This window comes from Convolutriloba macropyga, chromosome 1 (genome assembly GCF_964194025.1).
Source record: "Convolutriloba macropyga chromosome 1, txConMacr16.3, whole genome shotgun sequence".
NCBI lineage: Eukaryota > Metazoa > Xenacoelomorpha > Acoela > Convolutidae > Convolutriloba > Convolutriloba macropyga.
Genome location: NC_134468.1, coordinates 75689131 through 75712486, shown reverse-complemented (window position 1 = coordinate 75712486; position 23356 = coordinate 75689131). Strand labels below are relative to the sequence as shown.

Genomic DNA, 23356 nt, shown 5'->3' with positions numbered 1-23356 from the left:
CCTCTTCTCTTTTTAGTGGTTTTACATTTGAGGGTTGCGAAGACAAGATTGATATTGGGAAATCTAAAAAAAAAACATTTTAAATCAAATTTTTTAAAACGGTAAGTCAAAACAACAGTGAGATCACCAAAAAAGATGCTATAAAGAATAGAATTTCAAAATCGTTCTGCTTAATGCTTATGAAGTTATCTGGACATGTTAGCAACACTAAGTTAAAAGACTACAGGTAGAACTGACGATTTAAAAAAAAATGCGCAAACTGTGTTGAAGCCAAAAAACATATGCTTTTTAAAGAAACTATCATATTGGCTCAGTGGCCTTCAATAGCACGTAAATTTGAACTGTAAATATTTGGGGTTAGATTTGATATTAATTTGGTCTGTAACAAACATAAATATTAACAAAAATGCATTTTATAAAAAATATACAGCGCGCGATTACAGCCCGATTAGTTTTCAACTAAAAAAATTCCACAGTTAGACCAAAACTATTCCTGCTCTTGCTGCTTCCCCATTTGGAAGCCAAAATGATCCAAGTTTTACCGAAAAAGCTAAATTGACTAAAATAAAAATATATTAAAAAAAGATCATTTTTGGATACTTTTTTTGAGTTATATAACTAAAAAGAAATCTTATGTACAAAATGAAAGCATTAAATAGTTTCTTCCTTAACTCTTTAACCCTCTAAAAACTTTAACCCTCTCATTTGATTAATTAGATTTTGGCAAAAACTACGAAAACTATCTTGTGCTGGCAAAACTCAGGAAGTCAAAGTATAGGAGGTCATTTTCTCGGAGCCATAAAAACAATGAGTTTTACTAAGAAAACACAACAATTATTTATGGTAGCTTGATTGAACACAAATGGAACCTCATGATAGTTAAATTTATATATGGAAATAAATTTTTGTAATTGGTATAAAAAAAATTGCAAAAAAATTTTAAAAGGACAATCCCAAAATACAATCCGAATCCTTTTCAGTTCAAAAAATCAACGATGGGACTAAAAGTTGCAACCTAAAAATTGAACAAAAACTGGGAACATATCAAAAAGAGTTAGTTCAAACATCTTACCAAATCCCATTTTTCTTTAAACGTAAAACCAATAAGACTATTGTAAACAATTTCATCACATTTTTAGCAAAAAATATTTCACAATTTAAGGAAAGTTACGAAAAAAGGCTGAAGATAGGCTAACGTTAAAAGAATTCTAAACCTCCGTAGCGCCTTGGAAAAAAAACAAAATTCAAACAACAATTTATTCTGAATTTCTACGCTTGACCAGCTTTCTAATGATACCACTCACAACCCGGTACGATGAATATATCGATGGGCTAAAATTGACTAAAAAACCAAGATAAGTATATAGTTCCTCTCCCACTAAAAGTGGGTTAGAACAATTATTAAAATGTTTTTGCAGCATTTTTGGCCTCCAAACTGTTTAGGTAATAACAATTTAAATTAAAAACTATCGAACATATATTTTTTTCTGGATTGAAAAATTTTGACCAAATTAACCTGGCCAAACTTGGCCACTTTAGTGTTTAAGTTCACACATATAATTAAAGTTGCGTTACTGAAAAAATTGGATGTATGATTTGAGTAACACCCTGAAAATTTTGCTTCTAAGCATGATTCTTTTGTTACAGTTTAAAGTAAAATTCAGTTGTTCCAATATCGTTCAACAAAAAATGTCATTAGTTCCGTCAAAGAATGAAAAACGTTAACAATATGGCTTGGTTAAATTTTGGTAAGGTTTGTAGATATCTGTTGGACGCAACAAAGCAGCCCTAGAATTGTCTAAAGTGCAATAGAGTGACATTTTAATTAATACATGTACGTTATGTGTAAAATTACAATTAAAAATTCACTTTTAGTTCCATTTTTTTTGCTAAATTTTTACTCAAAAATTCATATGGATTTTTTAATGTTTTTTGAAGTCAAATTGAAGTGACGAATTTGGTCGCGCCGAAACAGGACGAAAAGCGAAAAAGCAAGCGGTTTTGAGGCGTGAAAATTGTTCGCTCTGATTTAAAAGTAGAGTGAGAAAACGGTGTCGCTTTCTTGCTAGTGATTCTTTGTTCACATGCGGCATTTTGAACATTGATTTTTACTGTTGTTTCGATTTTTTATTTGTTTTTTTTCTAAATTGTTTTCCCCAATCCATTCCTAGTCCATTCTAAAACTTGTCCTGCTATCTTTTGTTATGTCCTTGTGAACCATGCATTTTTACTTCTTTAACAGCAGTGGTTTTTAAAGCCGTTTCTTGAGTCAATAAATTGACCCGTACAAATTGTAAGCGAGTTTCATTTAAAACAGTCCTAGCTCCAGAACAAAAACTAATAACACAGGCAAAGTGGACACTATTGTGAGATGACCGTCAATTTGAAGTATCTAACTTGATGTCATAAGAAATTTCACTTACCCTAAGTGTTTCTCATAACTTGCATAGATTCCTAAATTAATTACTAGGCAGTTTAACATTTTTCAAATTTTCGATTGCATTAAGTTGGAGCATTATGTGTCAGCGCACTTTACCGATCATCAGTGTTGTCATTTAAAATTGCTTTAAGTTAATTTTAAATTAAATTAAAAGCTAAAATTAAAAAGAAAATGTACAGTGCTTATCGAAAGCTCTAGTTTTATATACTCTAGTCGACTTTTAGAAAAAAATATGGTTTGCAGAAATACAACAATATTGATAAGTTTCTGCAAAATATTGAATTTTGCGACAGCTCTATACCAAAATTCGCTAAATAATGTTTCATTTTTACAGCTTTAATTATGGAAAAACGACGTTAATTTAACCAATGATTAGCTGTTATTATTTGCCCTCTGAAATTTCATCTGTTAATCTGGTCCTAAGTGCATATAATCCGATTTGTGTCCTTAAGCAGTCTTTTAAATAACAAAATTGACCCTGAATAAGCGCTGAAATTCATCTTAAACTGCTCAATATAAAAGCATTCTCTAATTAGACACTTTCACATAATACGACTGTCATTCCACTAAATTACATGATCGAATTACCCAAATATTTCTTCATTCTCCAAGGATACCCTTTCTAAAAACTACAATTAATGTGCCCAAAAGAGGGTGAATATTTGGGATAATAAAAGCGCCTTTAAATATCTAAAGTTATTAAAAGAGGAAAGAAAATTTTAATAAATCTCTCCACTTTGATTTTTAAGTGTGAAAATAACCTCGCAATCTTTTTTGATTTTCTAATCTAAAGTTGTGGAATTTAAATAAAAAGTAATGTCACACTTCACTTGCAACGCAATCCCCCGATTTCTTCTGAAATTGACTATTTTGAGACAAAAATATATATAAGCTTACTTTCTTTTCTTTTGTTTTTGATAACTTTTTTATGCTGCGAGGCTTCAATGATGCGCGAAATTACAGTGATTAAAATTCAATCTTGATTTAAAACCCCCGTACGTGAAAAGCTATTTATAAATATAAACAACAAACAAGCAGATTAACCTCGCCTCCCCCTCATCCATACCACCCCCCCCCCCCTCCACCCCTCCACCCCCACATAACTCGCTGCATCAACAAGGAAAATTTTACAGCTAATTCTTTTGAACAGATTACAATCATTCATGATCGAAGTATTCAAATTACTCCACAAGTATTAAAATTTGACAAGCATTGAAAGAGTTTCAACTTTTTTTTGTCAAACTATGTCCCATTTTTTCCCATCTTTAATTTTTTTAAAGTTTCAAGTTGTGTGCTTTCTTTTATTTGCTTAAAAATTATTCAGACACTTTTGTAGAGTTATTTTGAAAACACCGGCATGAACTCGTTGGTATATAAAATGCCACTGGGAAATAAGTGGTACTAAATCTGTTTAATTACTTGAGCCTGTCATTTATAGAGAGGGCAGTTATTACAAATATTAATAACTTTGATAATAACTTTGTCAGAGGCGAACTCATAAAAACAAATAAAGGCCATTGCGACCCGATACACATCGATAAATGTCAATTTGCCACTTGGAAAGCGAGTTGAGGCCAAGTTAAGAGGACTGAAGTTAGCAATAAATTACATTTGCGTCAATCAGCTCCATTTTCCTACATATTAGAGACCTAATTGCGAAATATTGTCAAATGTTATGCTATTATGACAGGACAAAATAATGAAGTTTTCTATATAATTGTTAGCAGTTTTGTGTATTTTTTCATCTTTTTGTTCAATGAAAGTTTCAGAAATTTTAGCATAGAATAAATGCAAAAAATCGGGTTTTTTTAAAAAGAAAATTAGGCAACTAATTTTTATGCAGCAATGCATAAAACATTCCAATTAAATAAACATGACTCTGAGAAATATTAAAATCTCATGAAGAATAATATCCGCCCACTACATAAAACAGCTGTGTCAATATATAGAGCATTATAGAGGGTTGAGAGTTGAAACATAAATTGTGAACAGCATAGCCTAGAAAACTTTATAAGAGATGCTAGTTGAACTCCGGCTGGTCCAATGAGAGAGCTTGAGTACAGCTGGTCACTAAAACGGTAGTGGGCTCGAGGCCAGCTGTGTTTAACTGGTTTTTGTCTATTGCGATTGGTATTTGTTACCTAATGATTAAAAGAAATTTAAACGAAAATTCGCAGGCATATGGCATCTTATTGCACTGTGGCATCTAAAAACTGATCAATTTGCGTTTTGGTTTGCAGAACACTTTTGTGTCCAAAACAGGCAGCGACACTTCTATATTAAAAAGAGAAACTTCAGTTATGCTTTTTTTAGTTTGAATATTATTTTGATGACTTTTTTTAAACTAAACAATAAGGTTCAGCAAAAATTTTTAGTAGCAAAACGAGAATAGCGTTTTGAAAGCCAAAAATTAAATATTCTAAAAAAATATTTTAAAAAATGTTCTAAAAAAATATTTTCAAATACAATCGGAAAAAGGATAACAGATATTGTTTTAAGTTTTCAGTTGTGAAGATTGTCAAATAGGCCCATTTTGGTTGATTAGTGTCTGGAAGACAATAGTTGCACTTTTTCAAACCCATGTAGAATTCTAAATTATACATTTTCCCAAACTGAAGCGACCTTGAAAGAATCTTTTCGTACAATCAGTCGCTCACCCGAGAAAAATTTACATCTAAGGTTTTTGATTGATCAATTCTACTCGAAATCTAATAGACATGAAATAAGAAATTTTACCAAAAAACAATGGTAAGTAAATAAGGATGAAAGCGTGATAAAAAAGGTGATGTTTACTTTTAATTGATAGGTGATCAAAAATCACCTTCGGACTAACCAAACAAAACGTGCAAGAATACGTCAGACACAAATGACCCAAATATTAACCTGAGCTCAGAGCATAGAATATAAATAAGACAAGGAAGCTCAGAAGTGTTCGGTCACACAAAATGTTCCGAAACCAAAAAAGTTTCTGACTTAATTATCGACCAAATGAGGAAGAGATAGAAAACTTTCAGAAAATTAATCACTGTACAAAAATCATTTGTGTATCCATTCAAAAAATTCATATAAGCTCAAAACACTATACCAAATAAAACAAAAACTCATTGGAGAGCCAATGATACTTTCCATTAAGGAGAGTAAGAGACACGACAATTAACACATAAAAACATTAGCCATTACTTACGACCAAAACTCAATGACGATCCATTTTTTTGAAAAAAAATTAATGAAAAAATTCAAAATGGCATCAGACTAAAAGTTAACTAAACAACTAAACCAAATGACTTCTTACCAGAAAAAAAATTAGACCTGACTTCATGAAAAATATTTAACAAATAGGCAGAAAAGAAAAAGGGGCAAAGTCCTTAAGTACGTTCACACTTTTTCAAAACAATTAAGTTGAAAGTCGTGAAATCAATTAGATAGCAACTGAAACCATTCAGTGTCTTCATTTATACCTCGATGCAAAACCACCAAGACATGCCATTTTCCACAAAGTCATAGGAGTCAAAAAGAACAAATACAGGCAAAAATCAAAAATTCATTTCAATTTTGATAGGAAACTGTGTCCAGGCCTAGATTCAAAAGATATATTGAATAAAAACAACTGTTCCTTCTTTCAACGCCAATCATGAGATATGCAAATTGTCAAAAACGTATCATTACTGCGATGATTGGACAGAACAGCGAAAGAGAACGTCAAAATTAGGAAATTGTCAAAAACTATGACAAAAAAAATAAAAATTTATAGAATCAACGCCAAAATTCATTATTCAAATATCGAAACAACAATTAAGAGTTCCTTGAAATTAACCTGAAGAAAATGCCTCTTCTCTTTTTAGTGGTTTTACATTTGAGGGTTGCGAAGACAAGATTGATATTGGGAAATCTAAAAAAAAAACATTTTAAATCAAATTTTTTAAAACGGTAAGTCAAAACAACAGTGAGATCACCAAAAAAGATGCTATAAAGAATAGAATTTCAAAATCGTTCTGCTTAATGCTTATGAAGTTATCTGGACATGTTAGCAACACTAAGTTAAAAGACTACAGGTAGAACTGACGATTTAAAAAAAAATGCGCAAACTGTGTTGAAGCCAAAAAACATATGCTTTTTAAAGAAACTATCATATTGGCTCAGTGGCCTTCAATAGCACGTAAATTTGAACTGTAAATATTTGGGGTTAGATTTGATATTAATTTGGTCTGTAACAAACATAAATATTAACAAAAATGCATTTTATAAAAAATATACAGCGCGCGATTACAGCCCGATTAGTTTTCAACTAAAAAAATTCCACAGTTAGACCAAAACTATTCCTGCTCTTGCTGCTTCCCCATTTGGAAGCCAAAATGATCCAAGTTTTACCGAAAAAGCTAAATTGACTAAAATAAAAATATATTAAAAAAAGATCATTTTTGGATACTTTTTTTGAGTTATATAACTAAAAAGAAATCTTATGTACAAAATGAAAGCATTAAATAGTTTCTTCCTTAACTCTTTAACCCTCTAAAAACTTTAACCCTCTCATTTGATTAATTAGATTTTGGCAAAAACTACGAAAACTATCTTGTGCTGGCAAAACTCAGGAAGTCAAAGTATAGGAGGTCATTTTCTCGGAGCCATAAAAACAATGAGTTTTACTAAGAAAACACAACAATTATTTATGGTAGCTTGATTGAACACAAATGGAACCTCATGATAGTTAAATTTATATATGGAAATAAATTTTTGTAATTGGTATAAAAAAAATTGCAAAAAAATTTTAAAAGGACAATCCCAAAATACAATCCGAATCCTTTTCAGTTCAAAAAATCAACGATGGGACTAAAAGTTGCAGCCTAAAAATTGAACAAAAACTGGGAACATATCAAAAAGAGTTAGTTGAAACATCTTACCAAATCCCATTTTTCTTTAAACGTAAAACCAATAAGACTATTGTAAACAATTTCATCACATTTTTAGCAAAAAATATTTCACAATTTAAGGAAAGTTACGAAAAAAGGCTGAAGATAGGCTAACGTTAAAAGAATTCTAAACCTCCGTAGCGCCTTGGAAAAAAAACAAAATTCAAACAACAATTTATTCTGAATTTCTACGCTTGACCAGCTTTCTAATGATACCACTCACAACCCGGTACGATGAATATATCGATGGGCTAAAATTGACTAAAAAACCAAGATAAGTATATAGTTCCTCTCCCACTAAAAGTGGGTTAGAACAATTATTAAAATGTTTTTGCAGCATTTTTGGCCTCCAAACTGTTTAGGTAATAACAATTTAAATTAAAAACTATCGAACATATATTTTTTTCTGGATTGAAAAATTTTGACCAAATTAACCTGGCCAAACTTGGCCACTTTAGTGTTTAAGTTCACACATATAATTAAAGTTGCGTTACTGAAAAAATTGGATGTATGATTTGAGTAACACCCTGAAAATTTTGCTTCTAAGCATGATTCTTTTGTTACAGTTTAAAGTAAAATTCAGTTGTTCCAATATCGTTCAACAAAAAATGTCATTAGTTCCGTCAAAGAATGAAAAACGTTAACAATATGGCTTGGTTAAATTTTGGTAAGGTTTGTAGATATCTGTTGGACGCAACAAAGCAGCCCTAGAATTGTCTAAAGTGCAATAGAGTGACATTTTAATTAATACATGTACGTTATGTGTAAAATTACAATTAAAAATTCACTTTTAGTTCCATTTTTTTTGCTAAATTTTTACTCAAAAATTCATATGGATTTTTTAATGTTTTTTGAAGTCAAATTGAAGTGACGAATTTGGTCGCGCCGAAACAGGACGAAAAGCGAAAAAGCAAGCGGTTTTGAGGCGTGAAAATTGTTCGCTCTGATTTAAAAGTAGAGTGAGAAAACGGTGTCGCTTTCTTGCTAGTGATTCTTTGTTCACATGCGGCATTTTGAACATTGATTTTTACTGTTGTTTTGATTTTTTATTTGTTTTTTTTCTAAATTGTTTTCCCTAATCCATTCCTAGTCCATTCTAAAATTTGTCCTGCTATCTTTTATTATGTCCTTGTGAACCATGCATTTTTAATTCTTTAACAGCAATGGTTTTAAAGCCGTTTCTTGAGTCAATAAATTGACCCGTGTAAGCGAGTTTCATTTAAAACAGTCCTAGCTCCTGAACAACTAATAACACAGGCAAATTGGAAACTATTGTGAGATGACCGTCAATTTGAAGTATCTAACTTGATGTCATAAGAACTTTCACTTATCCTAAGTGTTTCTCATAACTTGCATAGATTCCTAAATTAATTACTAGGCAGTTTAACATTTTTAAAATTTTCGATTGTATTAAGTTGGAGCATTATGTGTCAGCGCACATTACCGATCATCCTTGTTGTCATTTAAAATTGCTTTAAGTTAATTTTAAATTAAATTAAAAGCTAAAACTAAAAAGAAAAATGTATTGTTTATCGAAAGCTTTATATACTTTAGTCGACTTTTAGAAAAAAAAATATGGGTTGCAGAAATACAACAATATTGATAAGTTTCTGCAAAATATTGAATTTTGCGACAGCTCTATACCAAAATTCGCTAAATAATGTTTCATTTTTACAGCTTTAATTATGGAAAAACGACGTTAATTTAACCAATGATTAGCTGTTATTATTTGCCCTCTGAAATTTCATCTGTTAATCTGGTCCTAAGTGCATATAATCCGATTTGTGTCCTTAAGCAGTCTTTTAAATAACAAAATTGACCCTGAATAAGCGCTGAAATTCATCTTAAACTGCTCAATATAAAAGCATTCTCTAATTAGACACTTTCACATAATACGACTGTCATTCCACTAAATTACATGATCGAATTACCCAAATATTTCTTCATTCTCCAAGGATACCCTTTCTAAAAACTACAATTAATGTGCCCAAAAGAGGGTGAATATTTGGGATATTAAAAGCGCCTTTAAATATCTAAAGTTATTAAAAGAGGAAAGAAAATTTTAATAAATCTCTCCACTTTGATTTTTAAGTGTGAAAATAACCTCGCAATCTTTTTTGATTTTCTAATCTAAAGTTGTGGAATTTAAATAAAAAGTAATGTCACACTTCACTTGCAGCGCAATCCCCGATTTCTTCTGAAATTGACTATTTTGAGACAAAAATATATAAGCTAACTTTCTTTTCTTTTGTTTTTGATAACTTTTTTATGCTGCGAGGCTTCAATGATGCGCGAAATTACAGTGATTAAAATTCAATCTTGATTTAAAACCCCCGTACGTGAAAAGCTATTTATAAATAGAAACAACAAACAAGCAGATTAACCTCGCCTCCCCCTCATCCATACCACTCCCCCCCCCCCCCCCTCCACCCCTCCACCCCCTCATAACTCGCTGCATCAACAAGGAAAATTGCACAGCTAATTCTTTTGAACAGATTACAATCATTCATGATCGAAGTAATCAAATTACTCCACAAGTATTAAAATTTGACAAGCATTGAAAGAGTTTCAACTTTTTTTGTCAAACTATGTCCCATTTTTTCCCATTTTAAATTTTTTTAAAGTTTCAAGTTGTGTACTTTCTTTTTATTTGCTTAAAAATTATTCAGACACTTTTGTAGAGTTATTTTGAGAGTTGTGGCATGAACTCGTTGGTATATAAAATGCCACTGGGAAATAAGTGGTACTAAATCTGTTTAATTACTTGAGCCTGTCATTTATAGAGAGGGCAGTTATTACAAATATTAATAACTTTGATAATAACTTTGTCAGAGGAGGACTCATAAAAACAAATAAAGACCATTGCGGCCCGATACACATCGATAAATGTCAATTTGCCACTTGGAAAGCGAGTTGAGGCCAAGTTAAGAGGACTGAAATTAGCAATAAATTACATTTGCGTCAATCAGCTCCATTTTCCTACATATTAGAGACCTAATTGCGAAATATTGTCAAAAGTTATGCTATTATGACAGGACAAAATAATGAAGTTTTCTATATAATTGTTAGCAGTTTTGTGTATTTTTTTCATCCTCTTGTTCAATGAAAGTTTCACAAACTTAGTATAAAATAATTGCAAAAAATCGAGTTTTTTTTAAAAGAAAATTCGGCAACTAATTTTTATGCAGCAATGAATAAAACATTCAAATTAAATAAATATGATTCTGAGAAATATTAAAATCTCATGAAGAATAATATCCGCCCACTACATAAAACAGCTGTGTCAATATATAGAGCATAATATAGGTTTGAGAGTTGAAACATAAATTGTGAACAGCATAGAAAACTTGATAAGAGATGCTAGTTGAACTCCAAGACTGGTCCAATGTCAGAGCTTGGGTACACCTGGTCACTAAAACGGTAGTGGGCTCGAGGCCAGCTGTGTTTAACTGGTTTTTGTCTATTGCGATTGGTATTTGTTACCTAGTGATTAAACGAAATTTATTGAAAATTCGCAGGCATATGGCATCATATTGCACTGTGGCATCTAAAAACTGATCAACTTGTGTTTTGGTTTGCAGAACACTTTTGTGTCCAAAACAGGCAGCGACACTTCTATATTAAAAAGAGAAACTTCAGTTATGCTTTTTTTAGTTTGAATATTATTTTGATGACTTTTTTTAAACTAAACAAAAAGGTTCAGCAAAAATTTTTTGTAGCAAAACGAGAATTGCGTTTTGAAAGCTAAAAATTAAAAAGCAAAAAAAAACACTGACTGGAGAAAAAATACCAACAAAAAAATCCACTAACAATGCAGAATTAATAATAAAAATATCATGAAGTGATATCTCGAATGAAGTGCGAGAAATTCTGTAGCATCTATTTTGATCGCGCCATCATATTCTATCGCTAATTGACCAGAAAGCATTAGTTCTAATTAAAAATCTAGTTTTTTGTATAATCTTAGGCAAGAGTTTTGATGGCTCATATATATGTATATCAACGCATTTATTTTCCGACGGACAAGATTTCACTGCTGTTTTGTGAACTCAACGAAATACTCAGAAAAGATATCTGTGGAAATATTGTTATAATTGTTTCCATTTCAATTGAACACACGGTTCGCAACTTTTTGGGCGTAAGATTTCACTGAGATACAACCTAGATTGGAAAAATTAAATTCAAAAACAGCATTCTTCTGAAAATTGAAGTAATTATGGTCTTGCAATGTAAAATTATAAAAGATTTTGAAGTATTGTGTTAAATTTTTCTCCCTGTTACTAATTTACTCGAAAACGATATGTTTTCAGGAGACCATTGTAACCTTGTACTTTCGTTCGTTCGATTTTGTGAAATCTTTGGATTATTATTTTGATACAATGTTTTTCAATGTTTGTTGTAAAAAACGTATAGCGAACTTTTTTCTTAATGATTCTAAAGTCTTAAAAATTTCTCACTAACAGAATGAAAAAAGTAATCGTTTATTGAAAATTACTCATTAAAAAGCCAAAAATGTCTTAATTAAAAGATCTCGCAAGCGCAAAAAAATTTATTTAATAGGGAGTCAACAGAAAAATTGATCAGTAAACTTAACTGATTAACTTTTAATAAGATTAAAGTCAAAATTATTAGAGAGTTCTCTGGTATTCGTATAACATTTCCTTTTTTGTTTTTTCTGCCTTTGCTCTTTATTAGGCAAAAAGTAAATTGAAAATTTATTATCAATTGATGTCAATAAGAATGCGTTTAACTAACTAATGAATCAATTGGAAATATTTACAGATATGACTTTTGGTAGCTCAATCATATGGTTCAAGAATAGAACCAATATTTGCTGGCCAACAGTGTTTTAATTGAGTTGTATTGGTGCGTTGTCTTTCTCTTAAGATCTGTTCACACTTTATTTCAACCTTTTCTTGTCCTTGAGAAATCAAATTTAGTTGAAATTTTATTAAGGCTGCAGTAATGGGAGCAGCGAAAAGCGAGTAGTTTTAAATCTCGACCTTGTTGCAACCGCGTTTTTTCATAGTAGTAGAAGTAGTAGAAAGACAGCATAAAGAGATTTTTTGGTTTTTTCAGAGTAAATTTTTTTATAGCAATATGACTTAAAGCGTAATTGCGTTCCAATAAAGCGTAATTGCAGTTTTTAGACCCCTCAAATGTCAACTAATGGTTTTTCATTATTTAACAGCAGCAATTTTCATTCTTTTGTTTTTAAGTTTTACCACGGTTAGTACCATATGGCTAAATAGGCGTTTTTACATCACATAATGAGTTGAATTGAAGTTAAGCTCTCATTACGTATTTGACGCCATTTGCGTTAAAAAATATCAACAATTTTTGGAACTTTTTGAATTTTTTTGCTTTGTTTTGTCACCTAGTTGCACTATTGACAGCGCTATGTTGCTCTTTTTGGGTCTCATTTATGTCCATATCAAACTGCTTCTGCGTCTTTGACACGACCTGCTTTTAAAAACTTATCTTTTGGTTTCCAGCTTTTGGCGTTTTTTGTTCTTCTATAACTAAGTGTCATTAACGATAAGTCTTATTGGCAATCTTGTAAGTCTTGTTTGCACTCAAAATTTGTTCTGTTTAAAAACTTTTAACTACTTTGGTTTATAACTACTTTGACCCAACTTCTTTTGATAAATCTGTTAGTGATTTTTTCGTTGTGCAAGTTCTTTTAGTATATTTGGTGTTCTGTCACTGACTGTCACCGATGGCAAGTCACTATGTTTACTCCTGAGTTTTGATTGAATTTATTTAATCAAACCTTTTTCATACGAAGCTAACAATTTTCACTACTTTAATGCTAAATGTTTTGAATATCAGTGATTTTTTGGATTTTTCCTGTTTTGAAAAAAATTTTTGTGTTTAATTCTTTCAACGTTTTTTGGATTGTGTCTGCTTCTGTTACATGTTCACCTAAAACTTTCTTTGAATTTTACATACTGTTTTTATATACCGATAGTGCAGTAGATACTGACGATTTCAAGCTAAAGTTGGTTATTTTAATTACTTTGATGCCACATATTTCCAAAAACATCGTCAAAACAAGCTATTGTGAAAGGATTTCTGTTATATTTTTACATTACCTCTCAGTGGTATTCTCCAATTTGTTGGCGTCTGCTTTCTAAAATTCCATTGTATAGAGTATTTTTGAAGTTGACGTTGTTGGAAGTAACAGCTTCTTTAACCCCATTTTACAAAAAAAGGAATTAAGAAAATTTGATTTTAGATATTTGTAGTTTTCTGTTAAGTTATGACAACATTTTATTATATTGTCACCAAAAAAATCCGCAATAAAAGAATTTACTAAAATTTGTTTTTTTTTGCCGTTTCATAAAAAAACCGCGGATTTCGAAAAAAACTGCTTGCAAGGTGTTTGCAAACTTTCACCATGCCTAGTTTTGTGAGTTCTAATACAATTCTGAATGTTCTAAGAATTTCTGGGAATTTTTATCGTTTGAAGTAATTCACAAAATTGTTGCTTCTTGTAACCATTCCACATTTTTTTTCTTAAGCGACAAGCAGAGCACAGCAAAAGAATTTAGTTTTTCTAGTGTTCGATTTTAACTTGGTAGTTGTAATACACTTTAGTAAAACTCTCCTGCTTAAGAGGAGTTTCTTCGGAATTATATTTTAAAATTTTTTAGTTTTGCTCGGGCCTATGTTCAGAAACTAATATTTTCGTCGCCGTCTGAGCCCAATCCGTTCAAACCATGTCATTTGATATTGCTTTAAATTTTTCATCGTTTTAGTGTTTCGGTTGCTCAAATATTCCCTCCTGACCTATTTTTGCATAATTGAGAAGTAAAATGAAAGTTTCATTGGCACCACGATTTGAAGCCCACACAATTTGAATTAGATTCACTATGCACTTTCAATTTAAAGTCCTTCAAAATTGGTTCTGTTAAATCCCTGTGACAAGCAATACTTCTTAGCTTTGTCTAACTTTGTTGGAACGTAACTCTAGTTTAATTAATTTTATTAGAGCAAGGCAAAAAAGTCACTCAAGTGCTACATTTCTCAATTGTATGTTTATCAATCCCGCGGCCATTACTGAAAAAATATGACCGCACAAACTTATTCTCCTCTCACTTCTACGAGTAAATCCATTTGTGGATTTGTAAACGTAATCATTCTAGTTCAATTTGCAACTCGATCATAGTTGCGCAGTTTCTTCTCTTTTGCTAGGCAAATAATTGGTTGGGTCTATTCAATTAAGCTTAAGTTGAACACCTCTGTGATTCACTAAGAAGTCAATTAATCACGAAACGTTGCAATAAGCACAATGAGATTTGCGGTAACGCTCTGCTACAGACTCTCTGCCGAGACTGCAGAAATGGCAAACCCAAGTAAAGTTAATAATTCTGACAAGCATCATATTGGACCATTTAGTAGAAGACAAACAGAACTGCGTTTGTCTTCCTCCTGAAAAGTCCTCGAGCAAAGAAGAGTCTGGATGATTGACATGAAGTCCTTGCACCATGCTTAAATGCAATCGATACTGAAGATTACACCTCTACAATTCAGGAAAGAAGATTAAATATTTCTTTTAGAAATAATTATTTAGCCAAAAACCTAGAAGAGTTCGACTTTGTCTAATTATGCTGCACTAATCTCAGTAATATATTAGATCACGAATTGCTCCAAATTGATTACCATCAAATATAATACTAGCTACCTGATGTTCTCAATTCCTAGAATTTTGTTCAAATAAAATATTTTTCAGCAACGGAAATGTGATAAGTGATACTACGTGTCTCTGCCTTAGCTTGTTAGAGCTCAACCCTAACTTATTGCATCTTCTTGAAGAAGAATCATAATGTAGTTCAAGTGCTACCTTTCAGAAGCGTGTGATTAATTTTGTTTCCAAAATCTCCCGCTTCACTACTGATCAAATATTTAGTTCATGATTGCACGCCAACAACTTACCCATTTCATGATTGTATAAGTGATCCCGTATCTGAATTCATCATCTATGAATTTAGCTGAAAATTCGTATCTGTAATCATTTTGTTCTCTTTGCAACTCAAATATAGTTGCAGAATCTAATCTTTTTGCTAAGGAAATAGATCGGGTTCTTTTAACGAAGCTTAAGTTGAATAGCTCCGGGATTCAATAAGATATTCTTCAATTATGAACACATTTAGTCACGAATTGGCGCAGTGAGCACATCGGGATTGTTGGAAAGCATTTACTACAAAAATTTATACTCAGCCTGGAGATATGCCATACACAAGGGAAGTTAATGAATTTTGCTAAAAAAAACGGTCATCAAATTGAGTCAGATAAAGGAGGACAAACAAGTCCTCGAGCGGAGAAGATTCTGAGCAGCTGATATGATCGCACTGCCCCAGGCCTAACTGCAATCGAAACTGATGATTACGCCTCTTTTAACTCCGGAAAACGGAGGATAAAAATTTACTTTCAGATATTATTATTTTGACAAAGTTCACACAAAAAACAAAAAAAGTACTTTATTTGATAATGTTGAACCAATCTCACATTTTTTAGTGTATGTTATGATCTGCAATATTGTTGTTAACTATCTGAAGTTCTCAATTCCTGAATGTTGCTCTATTTAAATATGTCTCAGTAGCGGAAATCTGACAATCAATGCTTAACACCTGTCTGTGTCTGAGCATGTTGTATCTTAACTCCAGTTTATTCCATATTCTTTAAGCAAAATCATAATATAGTTCAAGTGCTACGTTTCTGAATCTTATCTTGATTTTTCTTTTGCCGCTACAATTTACTCTTTTCATGATAGTTTATGTGATCACTTATCTGAAATTATAGCTGTGATCAATTTCTTTCAATTCGAATATAGTCGCAAAATCTGTTCTCTTTTGCTGAGAACATAGTTGGACTGATTCAACTACGCGATTACGCATCATAGAGTTGGCCACACATTTGATAACCAAACCCCCCAAAATGAATCAAAATTTCGAATTCTGATTTTGAACTAAAGAAGAAGCAGATATTTATCCGTTGCTAATCACACCAAATTTTCCGCTATTACACTCAAAAAATTACCCTTTTTACACACCACTCAAATTACACTCGTTACGCTCATAGATAATAGTTCAAATGCTTAGACTTTTCGGGTCAAGTATGAAGGATCAACTTGTTAAAACGTAAGCTTCTTCAAAATTCTTACATGGCGATGCAGCGACTTTGCATAAAATTTGGCTGAAAAATGCACAAGTTTTTATTATGCTACGTCAATTTCATGCTGATAAGATGCAATGAACTCAGTTGAATTAGCTTAACAAAATGTAAACTCTAACTCGAAAATGTGATTTTTTTCTTCAAAGATCGTCATCAATTAATTGCTGCAGGCACGCAACTGTCCCTTGTATAATATTGGCATTGAAAAAGATTGTGGTCTAGAAAGAATCATTCAGAGCAAACTTTGACCGGAACTACCTTGCGAGATTCTTAGACTCCCTTGAATAATAGTATTTTCTAAGCATTCAATAAACAATTCTTACAAGTTTAACTTCCAATTTTCAAGTTAATTCAAATTAACCATTTCTAATGCAAACTTATAAGATCTTATATTATAGCCATCCCCTCTCAAATGGGTGCACCCGAAACAGTTCAGTTTCCTGCTGATAAAAACGTAAAACTAACTACTCAAAAACCGCATAAATATGAAATCTCATTTTGGAAGCGGATAAACCTCATATCAAAAATAGGATTGATTCACAAGTGATTAGGATGAGTTCAAATCATGGAATGCATTGGATGAAGCATTGCACAGCGATTCGAATATAGTCGCAAAATCTGTTCTCTTTTGCTGAGAAAATAATTGGACTAATACAAATAGGCTGAGGTTGAATTGCTCCACGATTTGCTAAGTTCTTAAGGTAAGCGAAAATTTACACACGAATACGCATAATAGCGTTGCCAACGCATTTGATGACGAGAATCCTAAAAATGAATTAAAGTTTCGAATTCTAATTTTCCGGGTCAGGTAAGAAGGGTCAACTTGTTAAAACGTATGCTCCTCATTTTTTCTTTTAAGACGATATTAGCGGCTTCGCAATTTTTTTCCCAAGAAAACAAGTTCTGATTAGTTTAACCTACATCTGACAATTTCTTAGAAGTGAACAATTTGAATAAAGAAATCTTTTTAAAAAATTTTTTTTTAAATTCATAATTCTGTTTAGAAAACAAATAGCATAAATCAAAACAATAAATTTTCTGTTTGATACCAATGATAAAAGGGTTTATTTTTGCAGCTCACCTTTACGTTGATATCAGAAAAACCATATCCCTTTCCATGTTCTATTTTTCTAATGTAAATTGCAGCTTTTTGTGTAATGAATTTGAAAATTATTTTAAGTACTTGTCTGGATCAGCACGAACTGTGCAGATAATGTCACCCACATACTTTTTGAAAAAATGAATCCCCTCAAACCGCCCCTCTGTCTGTTGATTGCTGCAATACGTACAAATCCAGAAAACATCCTGCGTGTTGGCGTATGAATCCTTTGTTATCTTTTGGCAATTGGCATGAAACCAGATCTTTTAAGACTCATATTCCACTTTATAATAAATTTAGAGACATTTTATTGAACTCTGGTGTTTGCAGTGATGCTTCAAACGATTTCATCCTAACGTTTTCTATCATTACATCTAGTGATGCACCCATAAATACACCATCTGATTGTATATATCAGATCTCGTTTGTGAACGATAGCCGTAATAAACTTCTCATTTCGCGCCTTGTGATTTCCTGAGCTAGGTTGCTTGAATAGAGCTATTCTTAGAGCATTTTATCTAGCCTTTCCAACCGGCACATTCGTGTACAAACTTTTTATATCAGGAGATACTATCAGCTCGCTATCCTTAAGAGAGAGTGACTCAAAGCATTTCTAGCATCTTGTTTGTTGTTTTCAATGTTTGTGCCCAGTAGTTTCTGGAAAAACGGTAGCAAAAATCTGTTCAAGTTTTCATAACTGCTAACATGTATCGAATGAAAATGTCGGAGACTTGTAACTTTTTCGTGTATCTTTGCTAGGCCAAAAAACCTCGCTGGTTGCGATCCAGCTGATCTGAGTCCTTGCTAATTTTTGTCACCAGTTTTTTCCCACTTCATCAAACTTTGCAGTTTGTTATTCAATTCGGAAAGAAATTTCATCTTTTGCTCAATTGACTATTTATTACTGATCCGAGCGTAGCACAACAGCAAGTTTTTCTCTGTATGTTGAATTCTTCAAAACAAAGCAACCGCAGCCCTTGTTCTACGGTACAGCCAGCAAAAACTTGGCTGTCAAGTAATCACGCACTTTTTTTACTCCTCTACCAATTGGTGTTTCGCGTACAATTTTTTGCATGCCATATTGCGGACGCCTCAGATTCACAGAACTTCTCAACCTCTATTTGACTATCGCGTAATTGACGTCCATGTTTGTCAACGTCTGCGAGGAATTGCAACTCGTTAAAAATGTCTCTCACAGGGTGTTTAGGTTACCATGATAGAACTTCAATAAAAGTTTTTGGAAGTTCACCGCTATCCATTATAAGATTATTTTTATGGGAGCGATTCCGCAGCGGTTTGTCCTGTCTCTCTTTCCATTAGTTTTCCATTAAGTCTATTCTGAACAATTTTCAAGTTTTCCATTGAGTCTATTCTGAACCATTTCGGAGTGATTCCATATTTCATTTTTAAGGCTGGCATCAGTTCTGATTGCATTCTCACCTTAAACGTACTCCTATCTGTTTCACGTTTTTCCTTTAGCAATTCCAGCGCGGTTTATTTCTTGTCTCAAGAATTCTTATTGAAAACTTTGCACCCTTTGTTCAGAAAAATCTTCATTTTTAGGAGCGGGAGACTTCAAATAACACGGAATGATATCACCAATAATCCATTTTTTAAATTAGATTTCGTCATTACAGGTAGTGCCCATATTCAGGGTTTTCAAATAATAAAGATAGAAATATTTACAGTTTGAATTTTTCAAAGTATACTGAACCCCGTCTTTGGCAGCAATAAGCACGTACCTCGAAGAAGGGCAGGGGCTTAGAAATCCAATGGTTCAGGCGCTCAGCTTCAGTCTTTGTCTGTTGTAGCCTCCTTGCCTCGGCTCCAGTTTTCTTCTGCTTTTTGCCCGATTTCTTGCATTCTCCTTTCCTGAGCAAACCTCTTAAAATGTATTGTTGGCGTACTGCTGTCGCCAGGCCTCGTATCTCCAACCCAGCTTACTGATGCTATTTGCATTATTTTTCTGTCTGCGTTCTTATTTTCCTCCTCAAAATTAGAAGCTTCGTTCCTGCCATAGCAACAGCACCATAGACTTCAGCAGCTCCTAAAAAAATCTTCTGTGCCAATCCGGCAACAGCAAAAGATAGCACTGAAGTGGTCTTTGTTTGTTCTTAGGAACTTTATCATTCCGGCACGCTGCATGGTTGGTAGTTGTTTGACTTGTGACCTAAGATCGTGTTATTTATCAGATCGTGCCATAATACCAAGTCCTCCCTCTTGCGCAGATGACCCCTTTTGAGGGATGTTTTTTTTGCATTCATGAACCAGGTGTTGGATTTTTTGTTGAAAGAGAGTCCGGAAACCGATTTCGCTTTCCCTAAATAGTGTTTTTTGCCTGAATATTTGAGACTTACAGCGTGGTGAAGCAACCTTGCGGCCAAAATATGCACAAACCCGTTAAAATATAATTTTTGCAAAGATGTTTGACAGGCGTTTCGTTCTTACGTAGAAGCTGCTGTCAGTTTTTGTAGTCTTGTTTTCGGCACTTTAAGTTCTTCTTGTGTTCTTTGTCGTGTAGTGTTTTCGCGACGATAAAAAGATTCATTTCAAAATTTAAATCTCTTCCGTTTGTGCCCCCCAGTACTTTATTCAGCCATCAGTTGCAGAGCACGTGTCAATACACCCACATAAACAGAAAAGATCCCAAAAGTAGCAAATTACTAAGAACCAAAAAAAATCAATTAAAATTTAATTATAAAAAAACTAACTTTGTCAACTAGAACTTTGCTTTCTCAACAGGTTAACTCAAAACTGATTCACGGTCGAAAAAAAAAGATTTTTATTTTATAAACGCTCGTCATTGACTACATCCTGCTAATTCTACGAAATGAGTTAAAATAACAGCTATTATTTTTTAAATTATAATTACGCTGCATTTTATTTACATTCTGTATACCCAAAAAATTATAAAACTTAGTCCAGAGTTTTTGAATTTCTTGTATATATTGCTTTCAATTCCTGAAAATGAGTTTTTAACTCAGTCCCGTCAAGCGTTATCTTTGAATTAGAACTCCTTTGACAAAAATTTTCGGAAGACAATGTTTCCACGTGGCAACGCTATTGCGACTGTTACAACTGCAAAAATAAATTGACATTTTGAATTTTAACGACAGAGACGTATCACTTTTTTCAGCATCAACAACAGTTGCCGTAAATCCTCTGCAACAACAACAGTCCCTTTTACTGGCTCTCAAACAAAGTTCTTAAGAAAATTTTAGCAGTCGCATGCTCTTTTTTACTTTTATGAAACTTTTCTGTTTAACGGTTTTAAACTTTCGTTTGAGTTTTCTTACTGATTTTTTGTGGTCTCTTAGTGATGTTAGTTGTTCTTGCACCAATATTTTAAAAGAGCTAAACTCAATTGGTGAACGCTTGCTGGTGATAGTTTGCCAGTAAGTCAATTGAAAATGAACCGAAATTGGTCTAATGTTGTCGTCTGTTTTTTAGCCATTACCAGCGATGGCTAAACGCTGTCAACCACTACAAATACAATTACGTTTCAATTTTTGGTTAAAAAATGGATGTTCTTTTCACAAGTCACCCATTGTCTCTTTTCCTGTTGATATAAACGTCTGCTTGGCACTGTTAATATCAGTGTTTTAGTTTGCTGTTCGATTTTTTCTGTAAATTGTCGGCTTCTGCAGATTTTTAATTATTCTCGAACGAAATTTTTGGCAATTATTTTAGCCCTGTTGGTCTGTTTTCTTCGAATTTTCTGTCTGACCCGTTGAACGTTTCGCCCTCAAAAACGTGATAAACAGGTAGCGCCCCGGTAGAAATTTTGTCAACCCCAACAAGTAAAAAATAACAACAGATAGAATTGAAAGTAAAAACTTGTTTTCAGGAATAGAAAACAATACACCCCATTTTTTTTATCAACTCCGGAGCAAGGATTGAAGTAATTTCATTGTAATAAGTGTAAATTAATTCTTGTAAATATGATTTTAATTGTAAACTGTTTCAAATATTCGTTGTTATTTTTGTTAATTTCTCAGAATTAGAGTCAAAGACAAGTTTATATACTTTGTAAGCGATTTTATTTGATTGTTAAACCTAACGGTGAATGCAATGTTCAAAGATGTTCGTTTTTTAAATCAGTTTAAAATATAATTGTCAATTTCTTCTTCTCTGCATCTTTAACCATTTTGAATACGAGCTTTAGCGGGCCCAGAAACGGCGAAAGAAAGTAAAAATTTAATAAGTTTATGAATTGATAAAGACAATTTGGTTCATAATTTAGCTGCCAGCTGACTCCATCACGCGGTAATGTCTTTTCGATACAGTGAAAGAAGGAACTACTGACAAAAATCACAACAAAACTTGGTCTTTCTTTCATCCCCAATTCAAGCAATCGGTTGAAAAACGCACAGAATCCAAACGTATACCAGCGCATTAAACTTGTTGTTATTCAACCTCAAATAGTTTAGTATGTCAGCTTTTGTACACTACTTTCTCTGTAGTAATTCGATTTGTGGCTTGAGACGCTGTTGTTGATCAAATCATGTCACACAACTATGGCAGTCCTCGTGCCCGGTCAAGGGCCGATTGAGAATGAGGATTGATACAGTTGTGCATCATGATCTAATCAAAAACAGCCTCTCAAGCAACAAACTGAATAACTACAGACTCAATAGTGTTTGAGAGCTGAAAAACTGCCTAACTAGGGATAACAACAAGTTTAAAGCGCTGGTATATGCCAGCACACTGGAACCCTTGAGATGTTGAGCACTGGGATACTGGTTCTGAGGGTGACAAAGCAACTGATATCGACACGCAAGGCAAAAACACAGCTGCCTTGGTGTGATACACCAGAAACCCGCAAGGACTACAGTGTGATACACCAGAAACCCGCAAGTGAAATCAAGTCACTGGACATTGTTCTGCGCAAAAAAAGCAGAATGGAAAAGCCTCGCATAACGACAGAGGAAAACAAGAGACAAAAAGACACTGGTAGAAAAAGCACAAAACAAGACTGTAGCTCTTGAACAAATGGGGCTTCTTTGCCTCCTGTCCTTGAGCGTGCTTCCTTATTGTGAAAAAATCTCCACAACTATGGATCAGATACAATCTAAGTACCAGCAACGGATTTAAACAACTCCTAAGCTATGTAAAATCTTCAAATAAACTAATACACTGTAGGTATCGAATTGATTCTTTGAAAAACTGTAATAGTAATGATACCATTCCTGATTTTCTGAAGTTCCAAATTCACAAAAAAACTTTTTCAGAACAAGCTGTGAACAGTTTTCAGCTTAAGCTCATAGAGAGAGAAATAGGTCGCGCAGAACAAGGCCGTAGATTGTTCGAAGAAAAACTTGGTGAGGATGGGAAAATTCTCAGGAGAAATTTGAAAAAGAACTTTTCCGTTCACTTGTTTACAGTTTCAGTGAGAAAAGAAATGAGATAGCATTCCGAATGGATTAGTAAGAGGCTAAATGACAAGTTAGCGAGGCTGTCTGAGAGACAGGACAGACTTTTGCGGAATGCATCTCATAATGATGTTGTTACATTTGAAGGTGTTGAACTGCAGAAACTTGTCCTGGACGTTCTATAATTAGGTGCAAAGCATCCATTCAGAGACAAATTTAATGAATTTCGCTTCCATGCAGATGTAGACAGATTAATTTGTGAGTCAAGGAAAAACAACGCTGATGATGAAAAGTTATGTGAGATAGAATCGTCTGCCAATTGGTCCGCCAAGAACGTACATGAGACACCAAAGGATAGAAG

General features: G+C 33.0%; 1 protein-coding gene across 1 annotated transcript in view; it reads right to left on the bottom strand.

The window, feature by feature from the left end:
• The window catches only part of LOC142342739 (uncharacterized), a 125425-nt gene extending 103592 nt beyond the window's left edge, over positions 1-21833 (bottom strand). The window contains exon 1 of the mRNA XM_075394268.1: positions 21819-21833. The gene's annotated coding sequence lies outside the window, so the exon portion shown is untranslated. The remainder of the gene's footprint in view (positions 1-21818) is intronic.
• Between the last annotated feature and the right edge of the window lie 1523 nt (positions 21834-23356).